We start from the raw sequence: 18,736 nt of genomic DNA, 5'->3' as shown, positions 1-18,736 counted from the left end.
TTGAAATTGTGAATTATTTAGTTGTTAAAACTGTCCTTGTTCAAATGCAACTCTAAACTTACTGAACTGTTTTTCTCCATGTTTGGCATATTTTCAATGAGACCTAAAGATACAGCCAAGTTAAAAAAATAAAAGTTCAGAAGTCTTAAAGTCTTGAGTGTTTAAACTTGGCACAAACATTCCAAGCCGAAATATTGTACAGATAAAATTGATAGAAACATTCTGCTTATTCACAAAATAGGTAACTTTATTTAATGCTAATAAATGTAAAGCTGATCTTCAAACCTGGCTTGAACTTTTAGCTTTAATGAAGGCTACAAAACAAGCTAAGTTGGAACTATGGGAGCCCTATGCTGCTCTTGGTTAGATGAGTATAAATCCAGCATACCTACTGAAATCAGAGATGTTACTGCAGATTTATACTGGCATAAATGAGAGATTCTCACTTTTGTGAATGCCATAACTCTAGTCCCTTGTTGAGGTTGCTCCTAATGAAACTAGGCACTGCAGACATCAATCTAAATTTAGACAGGCTCTATCTGACTTGAGAGGTGTCAATTTGCCATTTAAACCCTTCTCTCTGCAACCGCTATAAAAAAACCAAGTTATCAGGAAGAGGAATGCTATTGTGACTTAGGCTACACATAGGCAGCCACCTTTCTGCTTGCAAAGGTTGCTACTGTGCAATTATAATCTCAAGGGTAATACTAATAACACAATCAGTTTTAGGGATGTAGATGATTGGTATGGTGAGTAAACAAATACACTTGCTCCTAACATCTGAAGACCTTGGTGCAAAAATATGTGTCAGGTCATCAAGGAAACTGAATTTGATGGTCTCATCTTCATTTGAATGGAGATTTACCCATCAAACCAAGAAATAATGCAGCAAAGTTGGTCAAAAAGGAGACCAAGGACTGGGATAGTTTGCATTCTTTCCACTTAAAATGGACATGCTTTGACTCACCTACTGTGATTGAGTGTCTATAGTGAATCAATGACTATAGGTACTGTGCAGCATTGAGTGGCAGGCCTGGTGCTACAGTGTATATAGAAACTTACATAGCACTTGTCCATTTTATACCTGGCATTAGTCAATTATATTGATCCCCCACATATATGTGGCCAATATATTGGCTTAAATTAAGGATAAGTCTAATAATAAATGACCAGCAGGTTAAATACTGAAAGAACATGACCCAAAATCTGACAGGATGTAGAAGAACATGCCAGTGATTTTCAGTCTATACACATCTTGAGCTGACTTCATGCAAGCATGCACATTTGCTAAAGACAATAAGTAAAAAGATATTAAAGCAAATAAAGTTTGTTACCGATCATCTGGATTTTTTGCTGCTAGTCACCACTTCCCTGAATCAAGTGCCATCTGGGAAAAGGACATCCCAGATGTTTTCTGTGAATATCTCAGAAAGACCGGGGGCACAGGAGGAATGGGGGAGTGGGGCAAGCTAGGGTGTGAATCTACACCTCACAAGCCTGTGACTATCTCTGAAATCCACGGACATGCACTAAGTTTGAATTAACAGTTCAAATCTGCAGTAAGTTTTAGAAAGAAAAGCATTGCCTTACTGTGCAGAGATAAATTTTGCACTGACGTCTTGTTTAAGTCCATTAACCTAGCCAATCCCCACTGAAATTAGAGTAGGATAAAATTTTTGGACCAACTTCTTTTGAAAATGCAGAATTGGTGACACCAAAACATTTTGTGAATTTGTGTCAGTTTCACTGAATTATTTGTTCTCTCCTAAACAAAAACAATTTTGAAAAAAAGATCAAAACATTTTATGTCAAAAATTTCAAAACAAAATGTTTAAATTTTTTGGTTCAAGATGATGGTTGCAAGTTTGTTTTTTAAAAAAGGAAAACTAAAACCATTTAAAAATGCCCAAAACCCAAATGAAGTATTTTGTATCACACTCAGTGTTTTGTTTGACCCCCAAACAAGTTTAAAAAAAACAAACAAACAAAAAAACCCAACACTTTTTAATTCACCAAAACCTCACCTTTTCAGGCAACCCAGAAGTGATTTTTTTTTTGATTTTTCAAAATTGCTGATGACAAAAGCATCTTTTTGTCTAATCTGAGAGAAAGTCAGCCCAGAACTGGGCCCATTATTTGTACATTTTTATTATCATCTGTGTTATGGTTGCATCTTCAGACTTATCTGAGATCAGGACCCCAGATCAGGCACTTCACAAACACAGAACGAGAGACAGGCCTCACCCCAAAGAGCTCACAATGTAAACAGACAAGGAGTGGAAGAGGAAACAGACAGTGATGAGCTGCCAAAATCTTAACAAGGGGTTCCCTCCTCACCCCACGAGAGGTTCATTGCCCACCCCCGCCCCCTGGGACTCCTGCCCCATCCAACCCCCCCCGCGTTCCTTGACGCTCCGCCCCAGCTTCCCTGCCCCATCCACCCCCTCCCCTGTCCCCTGACTGCCCCCAGAACTGGGTAGGAGGGTCTCGTGGGCCACCATAGTGGGTGCCCACCCCGTCCCTAAGAGCCAGAGGCACCTGCCGGGGGGCGAGGAGAGGAGTCCCGGTGCTGCTTACCTGGGGCAGCTCTCAGGAAGCATCTGGCAGGTCCCTCTGGCTCCTAGGGGCGGGGGAGCATAGTTGGGAGGGAGCAGAGGGAGCGGCTGCTCCCGCAACTGATCACATCAAAAGTGGTGCCTTAGGCGCCAACTCCTTGGGTGCTCCGGGGCTGGAGTACCCTTGGGGAAAATTAGTGGGTGCAGAGCACCCACCGGCAGCTCCCCACCCCACGCCCAGCCCCAGCTCACCTCCGTTCCGCCTCCTCCCCTGAACCCACTGCCCTGCTCTGCTTCTCTGCGCCTCCCCTTTCCTGCGAATCAGCAGTTTGGTGGGAGGCCTGGGGGCCTGAGAAGCAGGTGGCGGCTTCACACTCAGGCCTAGGGTGGCGGAGGTGAGTTGGGGCAGGGAGCGGTTCCCCTGCGCCCCACCCTCCCGAGTTACCTACTGCAGCGCGGGCGGCCCTCCTCGCTCCCTCCCCCCCGCCCAAGCTCACCTCCGCTCTGCCTCCCTGGGCCTGAGTGGGAAACCGCCGCCTGCTTCTCAGCCTGCCCTGGCTTCCTGCGCGAACAGCTGATTCGCGGGAAGCCTGGGGGGGGGCGGAGAAGCAGAGCGGGGCGGCGCATTCAGGAGAGAAAGCGGAGGCGGAGTGGAGGTGAGCTGGGGCCAGGAGTGGGGTGGGGAGCTGCCGGTGGGAGCTCTGCACCCACCAAATTTTCCCCTTGGGTGCTCCAGGGCTGCAGCACCCGTGGAGTCAGCGCCTAAGGTGCCACTTTTGGCCAGTTAAATTTAGAAGCCCTTTTAGAACCGGTTGTCCCTCACAGAACAACCGGTTCTAAAAGAGCTTCTAAATTTAACAACTGGTTCTAGCGAACTGGTGTGAACCGGCTCCAGCTAACCACTGGAAACAGATGACATGAATTGTTCACACAGCAGGTAACCAGCAGAGTTAAAATTAGAAGCCAAATCTCCTGACTCCCATGCCTGTGCTCTAGATATTAGATCACCGCCCATGATATGGGGCATCTATGATTCGACTAAATGGTCACAGATCTACAGAGAGAAGTGTTCAAATGTAATGTCAAATGCATGCAAAAATTCCAATTTAGTTTCATATTCAGGGTCGATTGAGCAGGAAGCTGGGCTCTATCGTTTTTACAAGATGCCAGTCAGTTCAGAGGCAGAATTGTAGGAAGGGGGCTTGCCAGTCAAAGCATCCAGAGAGTCTGCTTTTCTCCTTTGTGGATGGTCCACACTAAAAAAGTATCTATTTATCTTTTAATTTCTAAAACCCACACAACATGTACTCCCTGTGTGCATATATGTCAGGTCACCTTAACAACAGACAGAGCTGGTAGCACCTCCTCAAATAAAAAGAATGCACCAGTCCTTGGCCGATATCACAATGAAGAGATCTCCACTTGATGAAAGAAAAATAATGCCTTTTCTCCTCCCTCTCTGGAAGAAGACTGACAAAAGAGAGAGGCCTGCATTCATTTTGTGACAGTGCTCTCCAGGTCACTTAGGGCAGCCTTGAGAGCAGGGCTACCAGGGGCCAGTTCAGAGCTAATTCATAGACTGGTCAAGAATTTTGTTGACAAAACTGTGTTGGACAGTGCCTGGAAACTGAAACCTTCACAGAAGTATATCGGCTCCAGTGAAACAATTGTCAGGAAGGTTTCTCATGTCTAGGATGGAGTTTCTGGAGAGCACAAGACCCCAGAATATCCAATGGTCAGGACATTCCTCTGGGATATGAAGACTCAGTTCAGGTCCCTGCTCTAAATCAGGCATATCAGAGATTTGAAGCTGAGTCTTCCACATTTCCAGGGAATGCCCTGATCTCTGGGGTAAAGCTCTCTTGCACGGAAAAATCAGAAAGATCTCAATCTTGGAGCAAAAACATTGTGAAACCTCAATATTTTTTCACAAAATTGAATTCCTGTTTTCTGGCCAGCTCTAATAATTTGTGCCCAGCTGCCCATATGGCATCTTGGGAGTAGCCTGAGCACACCCCTCACCTCCAATTCTCAGAATGCCCTCAAGAACGTACACTGGGGACACGGCCCAAGGAAGCGCTCTCTGGACTGAGGGTGTAGCTAGGTTCTTAGGACAATAGAGAATCAGGCCCATGGACTTATCACTGCACCGTCATAGGAGTCAAGCTTGGTTCTGTTGGCTTGGGGGTGGGGGGAGCAAATGAGAATGATAGTAAAAAAAAATCAATTTGAAACTGATTAGGTTTACAGAGGGTCAAATCCCCTGAAGGATATTGGCTTCGAAGGATAATCAAAAGGTCTTTTATCAGAATGATGAGATCCCACCAGATAATACATGAAAAGACTCCCCCCACACACACACAGCAAAGTGGGTGTTTTTCCACTAGTTGGAAATCTGATGAGTTCCGTGAAGTTACTCAAGATTTACACCAGTGTAAATGAAATCAGAATTTGTCCCACTGCATCCATTAACCCAATAAGTTACAAACCTGTTAAAATCTTGTATAATTAATTTTTTTATATTTGTATATCAGCAAATTTCAGCCGGTAAAACCCCCAAACATTTTGCACTTGAAGAAATGCACATAAATTTTAAAGATGGAATAGTTACTAAAAATTTATTTTCCATTGAGCTCACATTTCACACTAATAAAAGGCCTTTTCGTTATCTTTTTTAATGCAGTGCCATAGTTTAAACAGTTTTCTGTACATTGTAACTTGCAACACCTGAACCCTAACCCATTCCACAATTGTGTGAACATCAAAGAAAAGGATTTTTCCCTATTAAACACTTATATTGGACAACTTTATTGCAAGGATTTTTTCACCTTTGAAAAAGAAAAAGAAAAAAAGAGTCACCTTTGGGACTTTGCTTTGTGCTTGGACATCCTTTGATTGTTTTAATCTGTGGTAGTGTAACAGTAGGTGCCCCTTTGTGGCCATACATAGCATCACAGATCTCTTACTGGTCTAAATGGTCACTCCAGTGCTGTGGTGGTTTCTCTGGTCAGCCCTCCAGGCAGGTCACAGTCTTAAATTTAATCCTTCCAAGGGCACAGATTTCTTTAACATAAAACAAATCCTTCTGCTCTCTCTGAGGCCTTAGCTTGGCCTGCAGCCCCCTTACTGGACTTGATAACCCTTTCTATGAGCTTGTGAAGCCCCTTCCTCAGGGCCAGTAGGGGAACACAACCCTTAGCTGTGGGTTCCACCCCAGGGCCCTGTACTGAGCAGCTTAGCCTTATTTGTACTGTCATTTTCATTGGGCCACTTCGGTTCCTTCTGTGAGTCTCTGCATCTCTTCCCTGCTTAATCAGGGTCTCTCCCAGGCCAGAGATCTCCTCCGCCTCTTCCCTGTTTGGTCAGGGTCTGTCCCAGAGCTTCCTGCTCTGAGCTTCCTACATAGCTCTCATACCAGCTCTGTCACCACTTACCCCTGTGCCTGTCTGTCTCTCTCAAGTACAGCTACCTTCTGCTCTTTATGGGCAATTGCCTGATTCCCCTCAGGTGGGGCTTATTCTGTACTCCAGTTGGCTTAGTCCCAGGTTCTCCCAGCTCATGGGGCAAGTCACTCTGTTACAGGTAGCAATGAGATAGCCTTGTGAGTGAAATATATGCTATGACATGTCTTCTTAAAAGCTCTCTACTCCTGTTGGTCTCTTTCTCTAGGCACAGGAGACACGACATTATTGGGAACCTGCAGTACCTGGTTTAGGCCTTGTCTACACACAGAAGTTGCCCTGGATTAACTTAATTCGGTTTTAAAAATTAGTTTAACTCCTGCAATTTTGCATGTTGGACCCTTTTATATTGGTTTAAACCTGGTGTATGTTGGTAAACTAAGCCAACAATACCTGATGATTGGAAAATTATCTTTTCCACCCCAATTATACTCATATTTTGGCAAAAAATTCAGATAGCAGAATATTTGTGCCAAAACCCCAAATATTTTGATTCCAAAATGCTGCTGTGGTGCCTTATGTTCCCATTCTCCTCATAGACAGGGCTTTCTGATCAGAGTGCATCTCCAATGGTGTACCATGGTTTCCCCTCTTGGGGAGGTGCAGTGGGGTATCCTGGGAGTCCTTTGCCATGTAACTAAAGGCGTATAAAAGCAAACCTTTAGTTATATCACTACAACTTTGGGTGTATACCACCAGGCCTTACTGGTATGGATGTTGTTATGTGTATGTACAGTGCAGCATCAGAGCCATGCAATGCAACATGACATCAACTACTGCAGTACACGTGCTAAGGTAGCAGCTCATCCTTATGGGCCGTTAAGGTAGAATAAGCTCTGTTTAGAATGGGTGGATACAAGCAATGTCTGTTAAGGGGGTATTGTGAGGCTAATGATCCCGGTTCATCTGGGTAGCCCAAGGGAAGTGGAGCTGGGAACAGGGCTGGCCTTACCATGAGGCGATCTGAGGTGGCCGCCTCAGGTGCCAGACTGTGGGGGGTGGGTGTGGGGGGGAGGGGGCACCACTAGGACCAGAGTGTAGAAAATTGTGTCTGGTGCATATGTATTCTCTCTGCTCTAAGTGCACAGAGATAGTGGAGTATTGTGCTGGAGGAAGGAGGGCACAAGAGACATAACAGGCAGGCAGGAGAAAAGGTGAGAGGGAATAACAGAAAGCAGCAGGAATTGCAGGGAGAGAGAGGAGGAGGAGCCTCTTATGTACCTTTCTAGCACCCCCAGGAGCCTGGACTGATTAACACCAGCTTCTCAGCGAGCTTCCTGTTTCCTGCTGCTTCCCTGAACCCACTTGAGGAGAACAGGCAGTCAACTGAAGTAGAAGGAGCCAGTTAGGCCCTTAAGATGCTGATATCTTCCCTCACTCAGGCCCTGCTACCAGCCTGCTTATTTGTCCCTTCAATTGAGTGTTGAAAGCCACTATAGTTGGCACAGAATAGCAGTCAATGAGTGTCCCTCTGCGGCAGCATTCAGAAAAAGAAAGAAAGCAAAGGAAGCTTTTCTATCTAAGCAGGAAGGAGCTCTCTTGAGATACATAGACACAAATGTTCATGGTGAGCCTTCCGGCCCCAGTGAGGATGTGAGTGATGAGGAGATGCCTGATCTTCCAGTTATTCAAAGTGAAGGTGACCTGGCAGCTACTGCAGCATCCATATCTCCATCTCAAATGGATGTAACCATGCACATTCCTGTAGAAAGTGTAGATCAGAGAAGAGTGTGGTGGAGGTGCAAGAAACAGCTGCTGCTAAGTTTAGTTCCTGAAGTCTAGATGATCAAGGACTGTGGACCCACTTGAGCAGTAGCCTGAGGACTTCCTTGTACTGCATGGGCCATAGCAAGTGAAAAACTTCATGTTCCCCAAAGATAATGAAAATTGAAGTTTCCATCCAACACATGACTGGTGTGAAATCCCCAATGGTGACAAAGTGGAGAGGCCATGGCTTATGTACTCAAAAACCCAGAATACTGCATACTGTTTTTGTTGCAAACTCTTCCAGTCTAATGTTCCAGCCACATTGGGTTCTACAGCAACAAAGGACTGGAAAAATCTGGCTAGAAATCTGGCATGACATGAGAAGGCGGCAAATCACCAGAGAGCATTCCATAGGTGGAAAGAGCTTGAGGTGAGACTAAGGTTAAAGGCCAACATAGATGATCAGCATCAAGAGAAGATTTCATCAGAGTCTCTTTACTGGCAAAATGTTCTGAAAAGGTTCATTGCCATTGTGAGAATGCTTGCTACCCAAAACCTAGCACTGTGTGGCACTTCAGATCAGCTGTATGTGCCAAACAATGGAAACTTCCTTAAAATTGTGGCGCTGATGGCTGAGTTTGATGCTGTACTCCAGGAGCATCTAAGAAGAGTCACTACCCAAGAAATGTACACACACAACTACCTTGGAAAAACAATTCAAAATGAGATCATACAAAAGTCAACAAAAAGTCAAACAGAAGATTTTGGCAGATCTGAAGTCAGCAAGATATTACTCTGTTATTCTGGACTGCACACCTGACATCAGCCATACGGAACAAATGACTTTAATGGTGCATTTTGTAACAACAGAACCTAGTGAAAATGTCCCTGCAATGGTGATTGTCAGAGAACATTTTCTAGAATTTATTGACACTGATGATACTACAGGAGCTGGCATGACAAATGTGCTTCTTAAAAAGCTGGAAGATACGGGAATTGCGATAGCTGACATAAGAGGTAAGGGCTACGATAATGGTGCCAACATGAGAGGAGTGCAGACACGGATCTGAGAGTTAAACCTTCAAGCTTTTTTTGGTCCCATGAAGTTCTCATTCATTGAACTTGGTGGTCAGTGATGCAATATCAGCTTCTAGTGAGGCTGCTAAATTTTTTAATGTAATTCAAAGCATCTATGTATTTTTCTCTGCATCAACTCATCAATGGCAAATTTTGAAGCAACATCTGGGAACATTCTCTCTGACACTGAAACCACTGAGTGCCACACAATGGGAAAGTCGAGTGGAGGCGATAAAACCTAACACACACCAAATTGGGAAGATAGATGATGCCATAGTTGCCATTATGGAGGATAATGCTATGACTGGAACTGTTCGTGGGAGAACGGTGGCAGAGGGAAATGGAATCACCAGAAACATATATAACTTCACATTTCTGTGTGGCTTAGTGTTGTGGTATGACATACTGTTTGAAATAAATGTTGTAAGCAAGAGACTCCAAGGTGTTGATCTTGATATATCTGGAGCAATGGAACAACTGGACAAAGCAAAGTCAGACCTACAGTCTTACCGGTCAGATGAGGGATTTCAAAATGTTCTGAAGAGTGCACAGAAGTTGGCAGAGGAACTTCACACTGAAGTTATTTTCCCACCCATTCAAGAATACAAGAGTCACCAAAGAAGACATTTTGATTACGAGGCATGGGATAATCCCATAAGAGACCTCAAACAACCATTCAAAGTTGAATTCTTTAACCAGGTGCTAGATTGTGCAATACAGTCAGTTGAAGAACATTTCATGCAGCTCAAGGAACACAGCAGTATATTTGGGATGTTGTATGATATTCCAAAACTCCACACTATACCTGAAGAAGACCTATACCAACAATGCAGAGCACGAGAGACCATGTTGACACATGATGACATGTGCGATATTGATGCGAGTGATTTAGGTGATGAACTGAAAGCCCTTTCAAGATACATTTCAGCAGGATGAACTCCAAAGGCTGTTCTGGAATATATATGCACAAATAAGATGACCACCCTCTTTCCAAATGCTTTTGTTGCTCTGCGCATACTTCTAACACTTCCTGTAACAGTTTCCAGTGGAGAACGCAGGTTCTTCAAGCTGAAGTTAATAAAAACACATCTACGCTCCACAATGACACAGGAGAGGCTGGTTGGCCTTGCAACCATTTCAGTAGAGCATGAGCTAGCCCAGACTGTGGACCTTTAGGAAGCAGTTCAAATCTTTGCAACCAAGAAGGCATGGAAAGCACCACTTTGATTTTTCAAACAGATAAAAATGCCAGTGTTTACTATGCAGACAAGAAAAGTTACATTTGCTGTTCAGGCGTTTGAAAATTAGGTGTTACTTAAAATTTTTGAACAAGGCATTTTAAGTTGTTAGTTCTCCTTTACTGGGGTAGGTAGTAGAGCAGTACCATGAGAGGAGTAGAACAGGAAGAAGGCAGAATTGAGAACTTTCAAAGTTTTGCCCCAAGCAAGGGGGCATGGAGGCATCATTTGAACTCCCTGCCTCAGGTGCCAAAACGTTGTGGGCCGGCCCTGGCTGGGAATGAGCCTCTATATAATGAAGAGAAGTAGAACCCAACATAGAGTCTCTTGGCGGAAGTGGCTTACTTGGGACTTCTGAAAAGCACAGGAAGCTGCCTTTGACGTGTTTTCAGTACTAGAGTGGGTTTGGAAAAGTGTGGGAGGTCTATCATAATCTCGAAGCAGCAGCTTTGGTAAGATAGTGCTTAATCAATGTGTGCCCCTCAGCCACCTGGTTTGGTTTAATTCTTTTTTTGGGGGAAGCAGGTTCTGCAACCCCTTGAGACTTCCCTACGGGCTGTTTGTATCTTCCACTGTTCAGTGAAGCAAATTCTTGGGTGATGTTCCGGCCCCACTGAAGTCAATGGGAATTTTGACATTGATTTCAGTGAGGTCAGGATTTCACCCCTTGTGTACACTTGATCAATAAACAGATTGTGCTAAGAAAATACTCTGATCCACATCATCAATTTCTCATCCAAATGAAAACCATCCTCAAGTCCACAAATTTAAGCCAGAAGGGCAACAATAATAAGTGTATGCTTTTGTCCCTACAAACATGTAGGGATAAAATCAGAAAGACAAAGGTACAAAATGAGTTTCACTCAGCACGGGATATAAAAAGCAATAAGAGGTTCTTTAAATAAATTAGGAGCAAGAGAAAGACAGGAAACTATGGGTCCTCTACTCAGTGGGAAGGAGAGCTAATAACTGATGATATCAAGAAGGCTGCAATGTTTAATGTCTGTTTTGCTTCAGCCTCCATTAAAAAGATTAATGGTGACTAGATACTCAACATAATTAATATTAACAAGGGAGAAGGAACAGAAACCAAAATTGGGAAAGAACAGGTTAAAGAATATTTAGATAAGTTAGATGTATTCAAGTCAGCAGGGCCTGATGAAATTCATCCTAAGGTACTGAAGCAATCTCAGAACCATTGGCAATTATCTTCAACAACTCATGGAGGATCCAGAGGACTGGAGAAAGGTAAAAATAGTACCTATCTTTAAAAAGGGGAACAAAGAGGACCCAGGGAATTAGAGCCCAGTTAGCCTACCTTTTGATACCTGGAAAGATACTGGAACAAATTATTAAACAATCAATTTGTAAGTACCTAAAGGATAATAGGACTTTTAAGGAATAGCCAGCATGGATTTGTTAAGAACAAATCATGCCAAATCAAACTAATTTCCTTCTTTGACAGAGTTACTGGCCTAGTGGATGCGGGGAAGCAGTAGATGTGATATATCTTGATTTTAGTGATTTTTGACACAGACCCACATGACATTCTCATAAGCAAACTAGGGGAATGTGGTCCAGGTGAAATTTACTATAGGGTGGGTACTCAACTGGTTGAAAGACCATACTCAAACAATACATATCAATGGTTCACTGTCAAACTGGGAGGACGTATCTAGTAGGGTCCTAAAGGGGTCAGTCCTGGGTCTGGTGCTATTCAATATTTTCATTAAATATTTGGATAGTGGAGTGGAGAGTATGCTTATAACTTTTGTGGATGACACCAAGCTGAAAGGGCTTGCAACACTTCAGAAGGCCAGGATTAGAATTCAGAACAATTGACAAATTGGAGAATTGTTCTAAAATCAGCCAGATGAAATTCAATAAAGACAAATGCAAAGTACTTCACTTAGGAAGGAAAAAGCAAACACACAGCTACAAAATGGGGAATAACTGGGTAGGTGGTAGTACTGCTGAAGAGGATGTGGAGGGCACAGTGAGTCACAAATTGAATAGGAGTCAACAATGTGATGCAGTTGTGAAAAAGCCTAATATAATTCTTCTTGTATTAACAGGAGTGTCCTATGTAAGACATGGGAGATAATTGTCTTTCTCTGTTTGGCACTGATGATGCCTCAGCTAGAGGACCGTGTCCAATTCTGGGTACCACAATTTAGGAACGATGTGGATAAACTGGAGAGAGCCCAGAGGAGATCAGTAAAAATGATGAAAAGTTTAGAAAATCTGACCTATGAAGAAAGATTAAAAACACTGGGCACGTTTAGCCTTGAGAAAAGAAGATTGAGGGGGAACTTGTTAATAGTTTTCAAATATGTTAAAGGCTGTTATAAAGAGCGTGGTGACCAGTTGTTCTCCATGTCAACTTAAGGTAGGATAAGAAGTAATGCTCTTAATCTACAACCAGGGAGATTTAGGTTAGATATTAGCAAAAAGCCCTCCCCCTAGTCCAGCTGCTCCCCCCCACTTTCCACCACCACCACCTCTGCCCCCTCCACAGACCCAGCTAACTACTAACATCTGCTGCTCACCCCTCAACGGGGCCACCTGCTCCTGTCCCCACCACCACCATCTGGGACTGCCTGAAGCAGCAAGCAAGGACTGGAGTGAGCCCCACAAGCACTTGTGGGTGCACTCCCCCCTCCCCTTTTTTGGACTTGGCCCCCCTTCCTGGGTTGCATTGGGTGGGGGGTCTCCCCACTACCCACCCAGCCCAGTTTTTTCCCTCTCTCCCTACCATAGCTCCCTAGAATATTTTTCCCTGTTTGTTTGCATGCCCCGCCCTGGCCCCACCCTAAGTTCCTGAGTTTGTTAGTGTGCCCCCGCCCTCTGCAAATTTGTTGCTTTGTCTGCCCTGCCCTTCTCTGGGAGTTTAGTTCCTGCCTTATGCTCCACCTGCCCCGCCCTCAGCTATTTCCTATTTCCTCTGCCTCCTGTTGGCCCCTGCCCTGCCCAGCCCGCAGTTTGGTGCGCCCATGTCCCTTCTCTGAGTGCTTGTGCCCCTGCCCTTTAAGTTGTATATCCTGATCACTGTACCCCCCTGATGCCATTGTAGCCCTTCCTGTCCGAGTGCAGCCGGAGGAGCCGGCACCCCATCCTGCACCCGTGATTGTCCCCCTCCCTTTTCGCCCCTGTGTCCCTCTACCATTGGCACCCTCTTCCCCTACCTACAGCCTAGTGGGGAGGAGTAGTTGCTTCTTTCCTTCCCGCAGTGTTCCCCTGCAGTTCGCCCCTCCAATGCTGGTACCCTCTTTCCCTGAATGCCACTTAACAGGGAGGAGTGGTTGGCCCCGTCCCCTCTCCCCTATTCCCCCTGCCCTGCTTGCTGGACCCTCCTCCCCTGAGTATCATTTAGGGGAGAGGAGTGGCTGCTTTTCCCCTTTGCATTGGGCGGGGGAAGGAGGACGTCCCTCTCCCCCCACCCCGGGGCGCCCTCCTTCCCTGCCTACAGCCTAGCAGGGAGGAGTGGTTGACCCCTTCCCCCTCCTCCTGCCCTGACTCTCCCCCTCCTGTTGGACCCTCCTCCCTGCATGTTGCCTAGTGGGAGGGAGCGGCGGCCCATCATCCCTCCCCCATATTAGGGCCTCCTCCTGCCTCTTGTCACCATGGAGGATACCCCTGCCCTGGCTCCTGCCCCTACTCCTGCCCCTGCTGATCCCCTGGTTCCCCCTTTACCACCGCTCCTGCCCACCCCTGCGGCCAACCTCTCAGCTACCAATGGTCCAGACTCCGCAGCTGCCGTGGCCCCCCCTTCCACGAGCAAAAAGGGCCAGGGGAACAAGAAGGGCAAAGGCCCCGCCTGGAAAATGAAACCTCCCGCGGGTGGGGCCTCCCTTCCCACCGCGGCCCAGCCACCTGCCACGGCCCCTTTTTCCCCTGCCATTCCCTCCACCAGCTCTGGGGGCGCTCCATCCTAGGCCCCCAGAGCGTACGCCTAGGTGGCCACCGCCCCCCAACGCGCCGCCCGCCCCAACTGCCACCTCCGGTACCATCCCTGGTGGCCGGGGCCCCTTCCCCTCACTGACCAGGAGGCACGGTGTTCGCTGCCTCCTGGTGCCCGCCTCGCTGCACGTCGAAACCTATGTGCGGGTGTTGGCGAGGATGGTGGGGTCCACGGCTGTCGTGGCGGCCTCCAAGATGTACGGGAAGGTCGTGTTCATCCTGGCATCGGAGGCCGCTGCGCAGGAGGTGGTGGAGAAGGGCCTGGCGGTGGGGGGCATGTTCGATCCCTTAGAACTCCTGGAGGACTTGGGCGTCCGGGTGGTGTCGAGCTCCATCCCGCCCTTTATCCCTAATGCTGCCCTGTTGCCTGCCCTCTCCACCCTGGGGAAACCCATCTCCGTCATCAGGCCTCTCTCGCCGGGCTGCAAGGACCCCGCCCTCCACCACATCCTGTCCTTCCACCAGCAGGTGCAGATTCAAGTGCTGCTGGCAGCACGTGGCAGGGTGGTGCTCGAGGGGTCCTTCCTGGTGCCCTATCAGGGGACCCATTACTGGGTCCATTATTCGACGGGGGAGGCCCAGTGCTTCCTCTGCCGGGTGACGGGACATGTCCGGAGGGACTGGCCCCTGGTCCGGCCTGGAGGGACACCCAGGACCCCTGAGACCCGTGAGGGTGCTGGCCCTGTCACCATTGGCGACCCTGGTGGCCCGGCTGCTGCTGCCACTGTCCCTCCTCCCATGGATGAGAGGGCGGCAAGACCCTTGCCAGGTGAGAGAGAGTGCCCGCCCCAGGGGGAGGTTTCCCTCCCCCTCCCCGCTGTCCCGCCCTTGCTGCCCCATGCCCCAGAACCCTTGCCCCCAACCCTGCCCCTGCCGGCTGGTCCTCCACCTCCACCTCCACCTGGGAGGGCTGGGTGCTCGTCCGGGGGAAGTGCAGCACCCGCAAATCGCGGGCTTGATCTCTCTCCTCTGATGAGGAGGGAGAGGAGGCCCCCTGAAAGATGCCGTAGGGGGCTGATGCTGCTACATCCTCCACCGCGCCCCCGGACGGAGCCCAGCAAGTGGTGCGGGCCATGGAAGCCATGGCAGCGGATGGAGGTGATTTTGCCTCCCCTTATTGAGTCCCCCCCCTTGTTGAGACCTCTGTAGGAGATCCCCCAGCCCCTTTGCCATCTGTGCCCCCTGCCGCTGCTGATACCGGGACTATTATTGCCCCAGTTACTGGTGGGGAGGACTCTGGGACCGTGGGGACTGAATTTACATCCATATTTGAGGAGATCGAGGTCCTGGGTCTGACCCCGGTCACCCAGGGGGAGGACAACCCCCTGCCAGCGGGTCTCAATCTGGGAGGTGGCTTAGTCCCGCCACCCCCTCCTCCTCCCTGCCCCTCACCCCCAGCTCTAGTCCTTGGGGCGCCCCTGGCTCTCCATGGTTGCCCAGCTGTGGATGGTACCTTGTCCAAGGCCGCCGAGCTTCTTGGGACAATGGCCGATATTGAGCAGCTGGGCCCCGAGCCTGTGGGCGCACCCTCCACTACCCGGACAGAGCAGCTAGCTTCCCTTCCAGAGGGGGGCCCCAATGAGGGCTCTACTGTGCCCGACGCCGTGGCTGCAGGTGACATGCTTATCGCAACTCCCATGCTGTGCATTGGCGAAGGCCCCCCTTCAACTTCCGTCCCCTCGGCCCCCGATCCCGGTCGAGAGGAGCCGCACCCCGGCGTCCTGGCTGCCAGGGACCATGAACCCAACTCTGTCCCTGCTCTGCCCCTATCCCTGCCCCTGCTCCTGTTCCTATCCCCTCTCCTGTGCCATCCCCACCCTCAGTCCCTGTCCCTACTCTCGCCCCTTCACCTGCCCCTGCTCCTGCCCCACCCCTCCACTTCCCGTGCTATTGCCACCTCCAGGGTTGTCTCATCCCCAGGCATGGATGGGCTGACCGTGGAGTTCTACTGCATGTTCTGGGATGTCCTCAGCCCGGACCTTGTCATCATCTGGGCCGAGTCCTTGCAAAGCGGGACCCTCCCTTTCTCATGCAGGTGAGCCGTGCTCGCCTTATTGCCAAAGAAGGGGGACCTCCGCAACCTACGGAATTGGTGTCCTGTCTCGCTCCTCAGCATGGACTATAAGGTCATAGCGAAGGCCATGCTGGCGGACGTGGTCCATCCCGACCAGACCTAAACTGTCCCGGGCCCAACCATATTCAATAACTTGTATTTGGTCTGGGACCTCTTGGAGCTGGGGCATAAGGATGGTCTGTCGTTCGCCCTCCTGTTCCTGGACCAGGAGAAGGCATTCGACAGGATGGACCCCGGGTATCTCCTGGGCACTATGGGGCGATTAGGCTTCGGGTCCCAGTTCATGAGCTTTCTCCAGGTGCTATACACTGACACAGAGTGTCTGGTCAGGCTCAACTGGACCCTGATGAGCCGGTCAGCTTTGGGAGGGGAGTACAGCTGGGGTGTCCCCTATTGGGCCAGCTGTATGCTCTGGTGATCAAGCCCTTCCTCTGTCTCCTCTGCTGGAGGTTGACGGGGTTGGTGCTTCAGGAGCCGGAGCTGTGGCTGGTCCTGTCGGCGTATGCCGACGACGTGATCCTCGTGGTCCAGGACCCGGATGACCTGGTGCGGGTGGAGGCTTGCCAGACCGTGTATTTGGCAGCTTCCTCCACCCGTGTCAACTGGGTCAAGAGCTCTGGCCTGGTGGTCGGGGACAGGTGGCAGGCGAGCTCCCTCCCACCCGCGCTTCAAGCCATCTGGTGGAGCGTGGGTCCGCTGCTCTATCTTGGCGTTTATCTATCTGCCATGCATCCTTCTTCGCCGGAGAACTGGCAGGATTTGGAGGCCAGGGTGGGTGAGCGGCTGCAGAGATGGACACGACTGCTCTGGTGTCTTTCCCTGTGACGGAGGGCGCTGCTGCTGAACTAGCTAGTCCTGTCCATGCTCTGGCACCAGCTCAACACCCTGAGCCCGGCCTCGGGGATCCTGGCCAGGCTCCAGAGGATGGCCCTGGAGTTTTTCTGGCTGGGGCTGCACTGGGTCTCTACAGGGATCCTGAGTCTTCCCCTGGAGGAGGAAGGACAGGGCCTGGTTTGCCTGCGCAGCCAGGTCCATGTCTTCCGCCTCCAGGCCCTGCAGAGACTCCTTTATGGTGCAGATAGTCCAGCGTGGAGCACGTTGGCACATGCCTTCCTCTGAGGGCTCCAATATGACCAGCAGCTCTTTTTTTCCACCCAAGGGGCCTTCCGCGAGACCTCTCAGAGCTGCCAGTCTTCTACCAGGACTTCCTCCAGACCTGGAACCTCTTTTTGGTGACCAGGTCCTTTGTGGCCACCAAGGGGGCGGACCTCCTCGCGGAGCCCCTGCTAGACAACCTGAATTACGTGTGCAGGTGGCGGAGTCTCCCTCAGTGCACCAGAGCTTGGTCCTGGCAGAAACCTCCAGAGTCTGAGACCTCCTGGACTACAACAGGGGGGACATGGGGCTCTCCACCCTTCCGACCCCCCTGCGCATACCCCAGGAGGTGAATGCTGCCTTGTCACCCGTTTCTCTCATCTTCCTGCAGTGGGCCCTGCGAGAGGGTGCTCCCTGCCCACCCCTTACACCCGGTCCTCCGGACATTTTTCTTTGGCCCCCGTTCTGCGAGCCCCCCGGCCTCCCCGCTCCAACACTCCGAGCTGGCTGCACACCCTGCAGCCGGTCCGATTTCGAACTGCGCCCAGAAACCATCTGTACACGCTCGTGTTCCACAAACTGCACTTCCTCACCCTTATGTCCTGCCCTGACACCAAATGGTGGGACTATCTTCCACCTAAAGAGGGTGAGGAGCCCTGGCGGGCCAGCCTTTATTCCACCTTGATCCCACGGCCCGCTGGGGACATCAGTTGGCGGCTCCTTCATGGAGCCGTGAGCCCGGGTATGCACCTGGTGTGGTTCACCCCTATACCCAAGGCCTGCCCCTTTTGTGGAGTGAGGGAGAACGCGGCGCATGCCTATCTTGAATGTGCCATGTTGCAGTCCCTATTCCGGCTCCTTCAGAACCTCTTGTTGAGGTTTTGGCTGCATTTTTCCCCGCACTTGTTCCTTTTTGCACCCCGCATCCGTGGCCCCATGAAGTCGTGAGACCTCCTCGTCAACTTCCTCCTGGCCCTGGCTAAAGTCTCCATCTCTAACACCAGGAGGAGGATATTGGACAAGGGGGTGTTCTGCGACTGTGGGGCCTATTTCCGTTCCTCCCTCATCTCATGCATCTGGGCAGAGTTCCACTGAGCAGCGTCTGCTGACTCCCTTGATAGCTTTGTGGAGCAATGGGTGCTGTCCGGGGTTCTCTGCTCGGTATCCTCATCCGATACCCTCATTTTGAACCTATGACCTTCACTCCAATCTCTGTTTTTCATTAGTTGTCCCCTGCATTCATTTGGTCCCAGGGTCCAGTGGTCCCTCCCGCTAGGCTGGGGGAGGGGCCTTTAGACACCTCCCAGGTTTTCCAATACGACTACACTGATGTAGAAAAAGGTGATTTTTGTAAGTTTATCCAAAAGTGGAGCAAAAGTGTGTGGTATTCACATGAGTACACAGGGCTAGCCAGAAAAGGTTAGAGCTAACCCAGCCCTTAGAACTAACTTGAACAATCTCCTCTATGGAGGGGACATATCACTCATTAACTGAGAGATATGCTTTTACAAAATGGATATCATACTTAACCTGAATGAAAATGTAGGCCAGGAGCCTGCAAACACTTAG

Source organism: Dermochelys coriacea, chromosome 1 (genome assembly GCF_009764565.3).
Source record: "Dermochelys coriacea isolate rDerCor1 chromosome 1, rDerCor1.pri.v4, whole genome shotgun sequence".
Taxonomy (NCBI): Eukaryota; Metazoa; Chordata; order Testudines; family Dermochelyidae; genus Dermochelys; species Dermochelys coriacea.
Note: the sequence above shows the minus strand (reverse complement) of the source record.